The sequence below is a fragment of the Phasianus colchicus genome, chromosome 6 (assembly GCF_987193195.1).
Source record: "Phasianus colchicus chromosome 6, bPhaCol1.hap1.1, whole genome shotgun sequence".
Taxonomy (NCBI): Eukaryota; Metazoa; Chordata; class Aves; order Galliformes; family Phasianidae; genus Phasianus; species Phasianus colchicus.
Genome location: NC_143441.1, coordinates 11,580,032 through 11,594,279, shown reverse-complemented (window position 1 = coordinate 11,594,279; position 14,248 = coordinate 11,580,032). Strand labels below are relative to the sequence as shown.

At 36.6% G+C, this 14,248-nt stretch overlaps 1 protein-coding gene across 3 annotated transcripts in view; it reads left to right on the top strand.

Moving 5' to 3' along the window:
• TMEM108 (transmembrane protein 108) overlaps positions 1–14,248 on the top strand; it is a 237,966-nt gene that overhangs the window by 33,282 nt on the left and 190,436 nt on the right. The gene's annotated exons all lie outside the window — the stretch shown is intronic.

The following is a 14,248-nucleotide window of genomic DNA, read 5'->3' as shown; positions in this document are numbered from 1 at the left end:
GATAAACAACCCAATCTCAATTTTCTTGCCTCATTTTTCATCTGTCAGAACTAGTTATGGCTTTCCCTTCTAGTCGGAAGAACGGTGACAGTATAAATGGATGGATCAAATTTTCTGTTCTTGTAAATGGGTACAATTCCATTGAAATTAATACAATGACACTGAAATTGCCTGTAGATACTAGTACATGGTTAAGGTTTTGGGACCCTATTTGGAAATGTGACCTTACCTTTGGGTTCATGTGAACGATCAATTTTATTGCATTTGTTTAATCTCTTTCTCCCCTCACTCCTGTAATTTCATTTGAATCTGTCTATAAAAATATTTGAATGGATGAGGTGATATTTTGTTGTCCTGAGGAAAAAAATTTATTTCAGTAAAATGAGTTAAATGTAAGTGAAGTCTTCTTTAATTTGAATCCTCTGTTAGTCAATACTTAGGAATTAAATGCCTTGAAAAATATTACTTTATTGAAGAAGACTCTAAGAGAAAGTCTGAAATATGGTAGAAATGTGATTGCAATAATATAGTTTCTCACAGAAACAAAGGGGAAGAATTTCTGAAAGCATATTCCAGATCAACCTCTCAAGTCAACCTTCCTGTCATCAACACAGATAACCTGTCTTCTTTCTGAGCTAATCCTAACATTTCTTCCCTGGTCAACAAAGTAACATACCTACAGAAAGCTTTATTCTTGACATCACTGTGATCAAATCTAAATCCGTAGGTGTCAGCACTGTAAGAATTGAAGAGTGCATTCTCTGTCAGCATTACACCAGCCTAGAGGAAGGTGCAAACACCCTTACTAGCCAGGTTGCCAGTAAAGGACATAGGAATTACAGTGTATTTTTGGAAATAAATAAAGCTTTTATATCAAAGACCAAAAGGCCGATTTGTCAAAATAAGTGGGGCATTGTAATCAAATAATAAAAGCCTGAACCTGATCTTGCTTATGCCAAAAAGTACTGTATATAAAATTACTTGGTTGCTTGTATTAGCTATTTGTAAAGCTTTGGCTCCTTTCACCTAACTCAGCGCTTCAGTATTTGACCTCTTTTATGTAGACCTTCTTATCATATGGAGCTTCATAAGAGTGCCAACTTTTTTCATTGTAGGACTTTAAACTGTACATCAGTTTTGCAGTACTTTCAGTTCTTCCTAAACAAATCACTCTTTATTACCAATCAGAAATACTTAAAACAAAGGAACTTGACAAAAAAAAAAAAAAAAAAAAAAGCCTAGATGCAAATCAGCTTGTAAAGGAATAAGTCAACAAATGTTACTTGTGTGGTAACTAGTTCTTTCAGAGGTGGCTTCCCATAGGTGTTGATTCTGCCTCAACAACAGTGTAAGAATAATTCAAGAGTTCTATCTAGTGTTGAATTCATTGTCAGACTCTTATGTTCATGTCAGATGGTGGAGAAAGTTCTTTTGTGAGCATGAAACAAAGGAAATGAGAGAATCAAGAATCCCTGAAAAAGGATGTACAAATAAATTCCTGAAATAAAGATGTACAAATGTAGTATAAAAGTGACCAGAGCCCCCTGTAAATTGTCAGAAATCCACTGATACAAAAGCATCACTGCAACAGATGAGAGTCTGGTCATACATTTTCTAGCAAAGTTTTCATATTTTTATATTTGTTGTTTTTGTTTTAAACCCAGTGTTCTTACAACTGGCATGAGTTTGGCATTTGCTGCTTTTTTTTCCTCATGAAACAGACCAGCTAACCATATGTCTATAGAAGTAACAAATACTGCACAAACTGTGCGCCTGCATCCAGACTGGAAGATGAGTCTGTTCATCATCAGTGTATGCAGAGATGTCTGGAATTGAAACAGACACAGAAGAAAAGAGACAGTGACTAAGTAATTCCTGTCTTTTTAATGTTAAGATTCAGACAGTTGGTCGGCAGTCAACACAAATAAATTCCAGGAGGGAATTAAAGTCAAAGCACTCAAATTCTTCCATTCGGCCCCAAACATCATGCAATACTGTTACTTCCAACACGAATCTCCAAAACTGCTCAGTAAAAGGAAGCCAGAATCACAGAAACACCGAGGTTGGAAAAGACCTACAAGATCATACAGTTCAACCAACCACCTATCACCAATAGTTCTCACTAAAACACGTCCCTCAACACAAAATCCAAACGTTCCTTGAACACATCCACAGTCGGTGACTCCACCACCTCCCTGGGCAGCCCATTCCAGTGCTTACCACTCTTTCAGAAAAGTAGTATTTCCTAACGCCCAGCCTAAATCTCCCCTGGCAAAGCTTGAAGCCATTCCCTCTAGACCTATCACCAGTTACATGAGAGAAGAGGCTGACCCCCAGCTCACTACAGCCTCCCTTCAGGTAGCAATAAGTTCTCCCCTGAGCCTCCTCTTCTCCAGAACCATAGTGAAGATGCCAAGCTGCCAAGCCATTTTTCTTTGGAAATGTTAGCTTTATTTAAAGGCTGTACTATTTTTGATCTGTTATAATTCAGTGGTAAGGTTGGTTTTTCATTTGATAGCCTTCTTCAGGTGATTATGAAAATATTGCTTGATAGGAAATGCACTATTCAAAGCAAGGACTCAGCAGTGATATAGTTATTAACATTTTAACTCCAATAGTATAACTTATTTCCTCCTTAATACAACCTCACGTCTTTTCTTGATTTTTAGGCACCATCTGCACCCTGCACAAATGTCTTTATTCAGTTCTCCTTGATGACTCATGGGTTTTGTTTGTTTGTTTGCTTTCCCCTTGGCATCTTTTAAGTAATTTAGAAGTTATCAGTGCATATGAGTAGCTTAAATTGTTCTTTCCAATGTGCCCTACCTTGCAATTTTCTACATTCAATTTAATTTTGTCATCACATCATCCAATTGCTTTGTTATAATAGGTCCTTGTGGAGCTCTTCAGAAATGTTAGATCGAAAGTTCCTGAGCATTTTATCCTGCTGCCTTTTTTTTTTTGTCAGTATATTAGCATGAAACGTTGTAACAAGAGCTATGAGATCAATATACCACCTTAATGGGAAAGTCCTGTGCAAATTAATAGAAATAAAAACACTAGGCCCCTGCATATGTTATTATTATTGAAAAACATCAAATTATGAGCTTCTTCTGCTGGATTTTTAAGTTATGCCTAAAAGAACTATTTATTTTTGGGTGAATTTCAGTTGGCAATTCAAAAGAATAATACAAATTTAAGCTTTTCCAAGTGGTGTTGCATAAATGTCTTCCATACAAGTATTGTCACAGAAACATATTAATGAGTTTGAAGAGCAAACATGTATCTTCACTGAGAAGAGCCACAAGAAAATGTTTATAAATTATAGAATAGCCTCATTAGTGGAGACAAAAGGATACAAAACATTTCTGTAAGATGACAGTGCTGAATGATACCTGGCTTGTTAGATGCTATCTTAATCTTAGGTCATTTTGAGTATATGTATACTCTTACATTTGAAATAACTTTTGTACCATACCAGATACCTTAACACTCTTAGTTCTTGGTGGTTTTCTAGTTTTGATTCAAAACTGTTGTTGTTGTTGTTGTTGTTGTTGTTGTTTTAATTTTGTCTTGCTTGTGTTTCTTCAGCAATGCTTCTGCTCTCCCTAAGATTTTATTTAATAGTGGGAAGAATGTACTATTTTGAATCTCTGAATGCAACTTTTTTCAAGTTGTTTATTATCCATATAGAAAAATTGATCTCCATTATAAATTAAATATGTTCTTGGTGTTATTGTTGCTTACCTCATGTTCCAATATTTTGTTGTCTGCTTTGATAGGATCTGGAATACATTTTTAACAATTTATTTAAATAAAATTTTGTTGCTGTATGAGGGGTAAATTATTATAAAATGAAAAATGAAATTCTGATTTTAAGTAAAGATTCTTGACAATTTCCTTCTTCCCAAGCCAGCCATCTACACTTGAATAAGTTATCATAAGTTATCATCCACTGAACCACTCAGAATTAACTTACTCTTCTGGATGTTTGCAGTCACAGGAAGCTTTGTGCATAAGTAAGGCTATTGTCACTCTTTCTCCACTTATGCATCCAATACTAGATTAGTAGCGAAATTATATAAACTATATTATTAATATTTTCATTACTTAATTATACATAAAATCAAATCCCAGAGTTATTTTTCTTTTCCTACAGAGCCATGAACCTCCCATCACATCCATATTTATCAGTTACACTAGAAGATTAAACTCAAATGCTGGTGTGGAACATGCTGCATATGTAAAAAGGAATAGAAGCAGCTAGAAATTAAATCAAAATGGTGTTAATTGCTAATAAATGCAGGATGTGCAGCTGGGATGAAAATTTGTTATTGCAGCCCTGGATGTAGGTAGAGCCAAGATTCATGTTATTTAGAGCTATAACAGTATCTGCAAACTTGGTTGCCTTTCTGTATTTCTCCCATTTTCAGCACTTCAAAATGTGGAGGTGGAAAATGAGAAATTTAGATTTATGCCCTATTCTCTCTATCATCATTCTTGAGACAGCCATAGCATGAAGCTATGGAAGAACACTGCATTTGACAGCGTCTTGCTGTTCATATGAGATATTCATTTGCTTCAAATACATGTGAAAAATCTTATATATTAAAGGTGCTTTCTTAACCCAAATGCTGAATATCCTCCTACAAATTATCAAGATGTAGACTGAGACTGTATCATTTTTCAGACTGACAGAAATGTGAAGATTTCAAGGAGCAAAAAATGCACTTCGTCACAAAAAATCCATGCAAGATGCCAGTTATTTCTTGCAATAAAATAACCGTCTGCTTGCCCATTGTAAACAGAGCACCAAGCCACATTTCACAATTGCATAGTAGATGCAAATATTTTTCAGTACTATTTTAAATTACGGCCCCCTGAGAACTCCATTCTGTCTTTCATGATTAAAACATTTCTATGGAGGGAGTTAGAGATCCAAATCTATTCATTATGGAAACTATTTTCATGTTGTTGGAGCTTTTATGAAAGATTCCAAGTTTCCACACCATTTATTAGTCAATTTCACAAGAGAGAAACCCCAGGAATGTTTTAGATTAGAAGAAATCTAATAAGGACCTTTGGAAAGGGGGAAAAAATATGGTGCTAGGGATTTGAAAACATTTCAAAGAAATTTTATCATCACTTTAGAAAAAGGGAATAATCCTTCCACCCCTCCCTCCCATATTATCTACTTGGACCAAAGTCATATCTTTGCAATTAAATCCAAATTATTGTGAGTCGTATGGTGACTTTCTGTTTAATGATGGGAAACAACAAGGATGTTAGAGCAACAGTCAGCGAAAGGATTCACTGAGCTGGAAAATGCAGTTTTGACTGTAAACTCCAAATCATTTAAAACCTATGGAGATGCGATGATGAGCTTTGCTGGTATTTTATGGAGAGGAATTCAAAGCTGTCATATGGTTAACAGTAATTTTGCCAGAAGATAAAGCAACTGAACAATGTAAAACATCCAAAGGGAAAAGTGTGCTTTAATTTGCATTTGACTGCCCTGAAAAAAAAGGTCAAATGTGGACCTATGACCCATTGGGCAAGAAGCCCGCATTTACCAGGGGAAAGTGATGAAATTTGCTTTCTGTGACTAATGTAACAAAATAGGAAGATAACTACATTTTTGTTCTGTATTTTACTTGAAGAAAAAAAAAGAAGGAAAGGAAAGAGGAAAGGAAAGAGGAAAGGAAAGGAAAGAGGAAAGAGGAAAGAAAGAGGAAAGAGGAAAGAGGAGAGGAGGGGAGAGAAGAGGAGAGGAGGGGAGAGAAGAGGAGAGGAGGGGAGAGGAGAGGAGAGGAGAGGAGAGGAGAGGAGAGGAGAGGAGAGGAGAGGAGAGGAGAGGAGAGGAGAGGAGAGGAGAGGAGAGGAGAGGAGAGGAGAGGAGAGGAGAGGAGAGGAGAGGAGAGGAGAGGAGAGGAGAGGAAGGGGGAAAGAGGAAAGAGGAAAGAGGAAAGAGGAAAGAGGAAAGAGGAAAGAGGGAAAAGAAAAGAAAGGGAAGGAAAAGAAAGGGAAAAAAGAAAAGAAAAAAGAAAAAAGAAAAGAAAAAAGAAAAAAGAAAAGAAAAAAGAGAAAAGAAAAGAGAAAAGAAGGGAAAGGAAGGGAAAGGAAGGGAAAGGAAGGGAAAGGAAGGGAAAGGAAGGGAAAGGAAGGGAAAGGAAGGGAAAGGAAGGGAAAGGAAGGGAAAGGAAGGGAAAGGAAAGGAAAGGAAAGGAAAGGAAAGGAAAGGAAAGGAAAGGAAAGGAAAGGAAAGGAAAGGAAAGGAAAGGAAAGGAAAGGAAAGGAAAGGAAAGGAAAGGAAAGGAAAGGAAAGGAAAGGAAAGGAAAGGAAAGGAAAGGAAAGGAAAGGAAAGGAAAGGAAAACACAGTGGATAGTTTCTCCCATGGTTATTTCAGCATACTGTGACATTGCAGCTCAGATGAGAAAAGAACTGGAAGAAAAAAATCCTTTCTGCCCTGAAGCAATACAGGATAGGAGTGATTGCTGTTCGCTCCTTGTAATGTACTTTAGTTCAAGTCCCAGTGTGATTGTGAAATCTGTCAGATATAATAAGTGTTTTTCCAATGGTAGATAGTTGTCTAAGTGGAGCTAGTGCAGGCTTAGTGATGCCCTGATATTGCTTAAAGTACTGAAGAGGACAGTACACTTTATGTATGGTTAATACACCATCCTTAACTGCCTTAGTACAGCTGCCTTGTCCAAGCAGGTGCTGCATTTCTTTCTTATTCTTATTTATGTTTTAGGCTGTTGCTCCAAAATCTCCCAATATCCTTTAGTTCAGAAACCATCAGTAACTCTTAAGGAAAATGTAAATCATACAGACAGTAGGAAGAAAATGGGTTGTGTCTGTGTTTGACATAGATTTATTTTCTTTATTTTATTTTATTTTATTTTATTTTATTTTATTTTATTTTATTTCATTTCATTTCATTTCATTTCATTTCATGTTAATGTTATTAACAGCTAGTGGACACTTTAGTAGACTTTAAGATTGTCAATGCCTCAACAAGAAGGATGAAGCACTTTCTTAATTTATGGACTTTGGCTTTATCTCATGGAGTGGCTAATCCATATTTAATTATTTGTTTTTATTTTTAGTACGTTGTCAGGAAAATCTCTGCAAAAATCCTTTTGAAAAGGTTAATTTGTGTGTGTGTTTGTAGGGGAGTATGTAAGAGAATATATGATCAACCATTATTAAGCCATACATTACAATTTCATTTATCTTCTTTAATATTGTTCAGAGCTTCTCCAGACAGGAGCTACTTTTCTGTTAGTACCCTCTGCTCTGGGTGCTTTTATCCTTATTAAAATCTTCTATAAGCAGTAAATGTCAGAGATATCTGAAAAATGCAATGGTTGGTAAAAAGATCCAGTATTTGTTCATGATTAGTGTGGAGGCCAGAGGGCTGCTTGGTCCCAGCACAACGTAGCAGAATACAAAGGTATTTGCATTAGATCAAGGACTAGGAATTAAATAGTTACATTCATCTCAAGAAAGACCTGTGATAATTACCATTGCTGAGACCCAGAAAACATGTCTATAGCATGACACCAATAAAAATGTCAATATCAACTCCTGCAAAATTAATCCAATCAAGAACCTGCCATTAGCAGTCAGAGGGCCCCTTCAGCTCTCACTGGTAAATTCCTGGAACTTATCAGTAATCATCCAAACTGGTGATCTGTTTCTTTGCAGGACACAACAGTGTTAGGCAAACTGAAAGATAATAAAGAGATGTTTTTCCAAACATCAATGCTTACCATTCAAATCATACTTTTCATGTCAGTATTGCCTAGCACTCTGGTTTATAGCATTGTTTGTTTGCCTTCTACAGTACTTCTTTATTTTTTCCATTAGCAAAAGCCTTGTTGTAGTACTAGAATGATTTAGGCTTTGGTTTGAAAAAAAAAAAAGTTAATAATCCTTCAGAAAAGGAGAATAACTAGCTTGGAAAAATATTGATGTCAGGATTGGGAATACCCTTTTAGATGAGTTAATTCACCCCTTTCCAGACACAGTGAATGAGTTAATTCACCCCTACCATGTAAGTTTTGTGGTCATTTGAATCATAAATGGCTTTTATCATTTCCCTGGAGCTGTTCCTCTCTTTTAGGAGAGCTCATGACAGTGTGGGTGTGCACTGTGCAGACAGACAGACTCTGCTCTGGGACACAAGGTTGTGGAAACCAAATGCCTGCCCTGTGCTCAGCCACAGAGGCTTTGGGACAGCTTCTACCCGCCAATACAGACACGGACTGATATTCAATACAAATGCTTATTTTCTCAGTCTCACGCCTTTCACCATCCAAGGTGCAACCCTCATGGAGAAGTACCTTTTATTTTAACTTCTTGCAGTTGGCGACTGTCACCATACCTTCTCCTTCTTGATCTGTCATTTGAAACGGAGCACTTCTTTCTGTCCATCTGTGAGTCCTTCAAACCAGGTTACTCATTTATTCTAAGGTGCATCACACTAAAATTTGTGAAAGCATGATTTTGACCCAAATCTAGAGCAATTTAAATTTACTGAACTGAATGGAGTTACTTACTCATGACAATGAAGAAGGAAAAGGACAGGAAAAGAGGAGATGAAAAGGTAACAAAAAAAAAAAAGAGAGAGAAAGAATAAAGGAAGACATTTAAGTGAAAGGCTTTTAAATAAGGTGTTGAAATGGCTAATATTTGGACCTCAGAAATGAACATACACAGAGAAATTAGGAAAAGGAGGTCATTAAACACAAGAAACTTCTAGGACTTCGTAAAATAAAAAAACAAGCTGAATTTTAAAATGTATTACAAGTTTCATGGTGCTCTTTAGTATTGCATCCTTTGAGCTTAGGATGGAACCCCGCCGCTCAGTGTTCAAAGGTTCAGAATATTCCTCAGCAGTTGGTAGAAAACTGCAGAAAATATAGTCCCAAAAAACATAGCAAATGGAAATAAAAGCCAAAGCTTAAAAGGATGTTTATTGTGTGAAAACCTTTCATTCTGAAAGCAGTCAGGGGCTGAGATGAGCTGGAGAGATAATAGAAAGTTCGGAAGAACATAAATGATGCTGTTCATAATTAAGAATTAAAACTCTGCAGTTCCTTCAAGGAAAACATCGAATGGTTATAAATTGGTCCGTTTTACTCCACATAAAGTCAGCAAGCACTGTTGTGATGAGAGATGTTCCATAGGCGCAGCTGTCCGGTGCAGAAGAGTATCGAACACTTAATTTTTAAAATACTATTTTGTTGCACAATTGCATTTCTTGGCAAGAATATTGCATTTTTAAAGTCTCTGAATTCCAAAATCCTCCTGCAATGGGAACACTCTGATTATAAAATGTGGACATCATTAAGAGAAATGACTCCATAAAAATGTTTCCTAGACTTCAGCATCTTCCCTGTGGCAGCTTAATTACAGAAAAGCATATTACTTATAACTAATTTCTAATTTAAGAATGAAGACACGAAATTAAACTTAGACCAAACTAAAGGCAATGTGCAGATGGTTCATTTTATTCTCAAGGGATAAAAATTCACAAACTAACAAATAAACTTTATAAGAAATTTGCATTCTGATACCAGAAAGAAGAAAGTATGGGGAGTAACTAATTGGAAAGTAGCATGTATGCTGGTGAGTTACTCATCTCTGTTGTATGTATCACATTTAAAGGTAAGGTCTTTCAGTGAAAAGCTGCTCAGACAGTGAGCCATCTCAAAGCAGGTGAAAACAGTCAGCACCCTGTGCTATGAATTCACTTCCAGTTAGAAGATTCATAGTGACTTTCCCCACTAGGAAGAGCAAGGATAGAATTAGGCGTTCCAGGTGGAAAAAAGCTCAGACCTAAAGCAGTCTAGGGAATATGCCATGGAAGAAGCTAAGTATCTGGACAATCTGGGTTGCAGCTCAGGGCTCCTCACTTTTACATTATGTCCATCCCATGATTATTATGCTATTCTTTTGTGGGGTTATTCCAGAGTCAGATACAATTTTCCACTGACATCTCTGAGTTTTTTAAGGCACTTCAATTAATAGACTTAGCCCTATTGATTATAATAGGCTTAGAGACAGGCCCTTTGTTTTTCTAAATTTACATTCTTCAAGCAGCAACCAGAGGCAGATCTGCCATCAGTAATCCACAGAATGCAGGAGCCTATGGGGGGCTTATTCCTTATCCTTTGGGTCTCTTGTAATCACCAGCAATGCAGTGCACTATGATGTGATAATTGATGTTCTAAGCCTCAGTTGCACAGTACACACCAAAAAGAAATGACAACTAAGTGAAGTTGGGCCCCAAATCCCAACAGAAAATAAATGCAAAACAAAGGTTTTAGATGGATTAGTTGTGACTTGACACATAGGTTTTTTTTCCCAGTAATTATATAGTTTTAATGTGTACAAATGAACCCCAAACACACACATTTTCAGTTGTTGAGTCTTAGGAATTCTGTGTCTGTGTCTGAGCTCTGCAGCAGAGGTCATTTCTAGGGCTGAGACTTGTCACCAATCAGGTGCACTGTTGGTTAGTGCTCAGAAACATACTCTCTTGGCATTAATTGATGATATCATGGGATTTATTTTGCTGTGTTGCTGTACCTATCAGTGTTTCCTATCAGTACTTGACTGACCTTACAGTAATAAAATCATCAAATATTTTAGGTCAGAAAGACTCTGACTGTCAGGTATCTGGTCCTAACACTTTGATAACAGTGTTCTTAAAGCAGGAGTATCTTCTAGCAGAAAGAACTTATGTGGAAAACAGTTTACTCACTCATCTGGGGGAAAAGCATTTTGTATGCAGCCTTCAAGAAAGGAATGTGCTCAGCATCTTATAGCATTATGTTGAAAACTGTTAGTGAAGAAAAAGAATTATTTTGATTGAACTTGTTAACAGTATGTCAAGAACATGACTTTACTCACATTCAGAATTTCATTATTTCCCAACTATAGATGAGGCCAGGTTTCAAGTAATTGTTATAAAGAATAAGCTGGTAAGTCTGGTGGGCAGATCTGTCTTGGTAGTATGCATGAAAGAGTTCACCAATACTTTAACCATACGTGGCATATTTAAAAAAATGTTCTATCTGCCAGTTTTTAACAATGAGTGAAATAAAATGCAAAATTGAACAAGAACTATTATCCAGAATAAAAAAAAAATAGCTATGACGCTCTCTTCCTTTGATGTGCTCGCTCAATGATCCCAGGTGAAGAAACTGTTATTGTGCAACACTAATTCTCAATAAGGTATCTATGTTTTGTTATTAGTTCAGTAAATCTTTATGCTGTTCATTTTTAGAAATGTTTATTTCATGGAATTCAGGTAAAACCTGATCTCCTGTTCCCATTTCTACATATTAGGAAATCTCAGTAGTTTTTCAAAGCAATATAACAGTGGATATAAAGATTATTCAGTGTGATCGGTGCCATGAGCAAAATGGGCAGTCCTAGCCCTTGCATTATCAATAGGACTGGAAAAGAAAGAGCTGATTAAAAACCAAAACCTGTTTATATGAAAGTCCTTTTCTTTCTCTGGAGATTTTGTCTTAATTTTGGCAGCCAATTATAAAGCTACTTCCCCTCCACACTCTGCACGAATCTTGGGATAGCTTGAGTATCTACGTTAGAAGTAAAATCTTGGCTGTATGACTGATTTGTCCTTCTGGAAGGGAACGGTAGTGATCCCATCTCAGATGCTCAGAGAAGATGCTCAGGGGGTTGCTACCAGTATAAGGATTTTGCTGAACGCACACTGCATTTGCAGCCACTGTATCACTCTGTTTGCCAGGACCTACTTCATTTCTGAGTGGGCATTTCCTATGCAGACACTGCTGCATTGCAGCAGTGATCTTCTGAATACAATGAAATTAGCTACAAATTAGCTAGTTCAGCTATTGCTGCCAGGCTTAGCCCCGAATAACAGTTTATGTAGTTATTTTATTGTTTTGGTTTGTTTTTTTTTAAGCACAGACCAAGCCCCATGTTACCACAGCTACACATTTAGAAATTTTCTGCCTAGCTTAAAATTAGTTAGCTAACTGATTAAAGTATTATTGAGGTATCCACCTGAGCTGCTCTTGCAGAGCTGAGCAGCCTTGATTTCAGAGCTACTTACAACTTCTGATATGGGGTGAGGTGGATCTATAACCCTAGGACCCATATCTGGCAACGTGCTCTTATCTGAATAGATCTTATCCAGCAGTGTTACTGTGGAAGTCTTCTGTAAAGATCCAGCAATCTTAGCTTTGAGTACTGTTTGCATATCTGAAAATCTTACATTCTACGCTAGGTGGCTTATGAGGTTTTCAATATTGCGTGTAACCCTCCCATAACACAGTCTGATAAGAAAGAGATTTTGGATGTATGAAACATATTCTAATGCACATACTTGAAGCCACGGGGTATAACTGCAAAATATTTGTTAAGCAACAGGGATTCAAAGTGTGTTTGACTGTAGTTTTTTTTTATGATTAATTCACAAAAAGAATTAAAGGAAAGGGAAATTCAAAGTTGTTCTTACCTTAATGAATTTTCTGTCTGAATTTGGAGAATATAATTTCTTTTAAAATCTTGACATGAAGAGGGGATTGTAAGAATCATTTTAAGGGGATGATATCAGAATGCCATTAAATAGCTTTGGGAACTTTCAGATCTATTTACATCTCAAAATATAATGCAGTTTCTCTTAGGGCTTTTATTTCAAAATACACATTACTTTTTGTGAGTTTGTCTGTATTAATGAATCACTCACTGCACGGGATGCTTTACAAAGCCTGATTTAGGAGAATAGGTGATTTTGACTTTCTGGCTGCAAGCTTTTCACCTTCTACCTTGCTTACTGATTCCTGTGGGATGCTGAGAACCCTCAGCTCCCCCCCACCTTTCACACAATCAAGCTCTGAGCGTACTTAGATTCTTTGATTAAAAGTTTGTTCCTCTGTTTGCTTTGTGCTCCCAAAGGCTTTGCTTCCAGGCAGCTCACTCTCATTAAAGACTCTGTGGAAAACACATGGGACAAATTTAATTCAGTAGTGCCAGTCCAGAATAGCAATGCTTGTTCACTGGAAACAAGGTGCAAGACAGTTGGCTTCTTGGGAATTGGGAGCTGTCACCAGCAGAACTGCAGAGGCAGGTGTGTTTTACAGAGACACCACTCCAAATCATGGAGTACTGGATCTCTCTGCTGCAAAAATAATGTTTTTAAAGGTTATGGTATAAAGGGAATTTGTATTGCTTCTTTACATGTGGCAAACGATTATACTACTCTTGAGCTATATAGAGCATATCATGTAGTTTTCTTTCCATTGTTTGTTGCAGATTTTTGGTGCTTTTCTATAGCATGTAAGAGGAAAGCATTCCGGTCTTGTTTCTGCGCTTATTGAAGTACATCAGATTTTGCCATCCATTTAAGTAAAGAGCAAATTGGGTTCCAAAATGGAATCTCTATTATTTGGTAGTAGTATATGTACTATTTGATGCTATAAGCATACTTCATTAATAGCTAGGAGGTACTCTTACATGTAAATTAGGAATGAAGTATAATGCGATTATTCAAGTCTGATCTAAAATATTTACACTTCCTAACTAAAGTACAGCTGTAAGTGTGATTTACAGAAGGATAGGGTAAATGGTGCTTATTTTTTAAGAAATAACTAACTACCAATTGAACATGCAGACTTCCTAATATGGATTCAGTGAAAAACGTTTGATCTTAGAGAAATAAATTCTACATGCATTCCCTGGGTGATTTTAAGGAACTACAGAATTAGGATATTTAATTTGAAAATGCAAACTTTATTACAGTTCTTTACTCTCCAGTAAGGGCTGGAATTCCTTCTCTATGGCAAAAAAATCGTAAAATATGGTACATATTATAAAAGCATTTGTTCTAAGTAGTTGCACTATAAACTGCAAAGCTATTTTTAATCAATATGCAGATGCCTAAGAAGTATGCAAAGTATACATTAAAAAGAGATAATGGGCTTCCATATGTTTTTCTAGGAGCTTTTGAAATATTCTTTTTCTGTTTCACAGAGAACGAATGTCTCTAATTGGTGGCAGGGCCTGTTATCTCATAATCCAGGCTTTCTTTCTCAGTCTGGATCCCAGACAGCATAAGATATGGCTCAGAATGAAAGCTTTAGGAGTCCAGGCCCATGAGACAACAGCCAGTGAACAGAACACAAAGCATTCAATAAAAGGGTAGGAAGAAACCCATAGGGCTGCTGGGGCTTATTTGTTGGCCA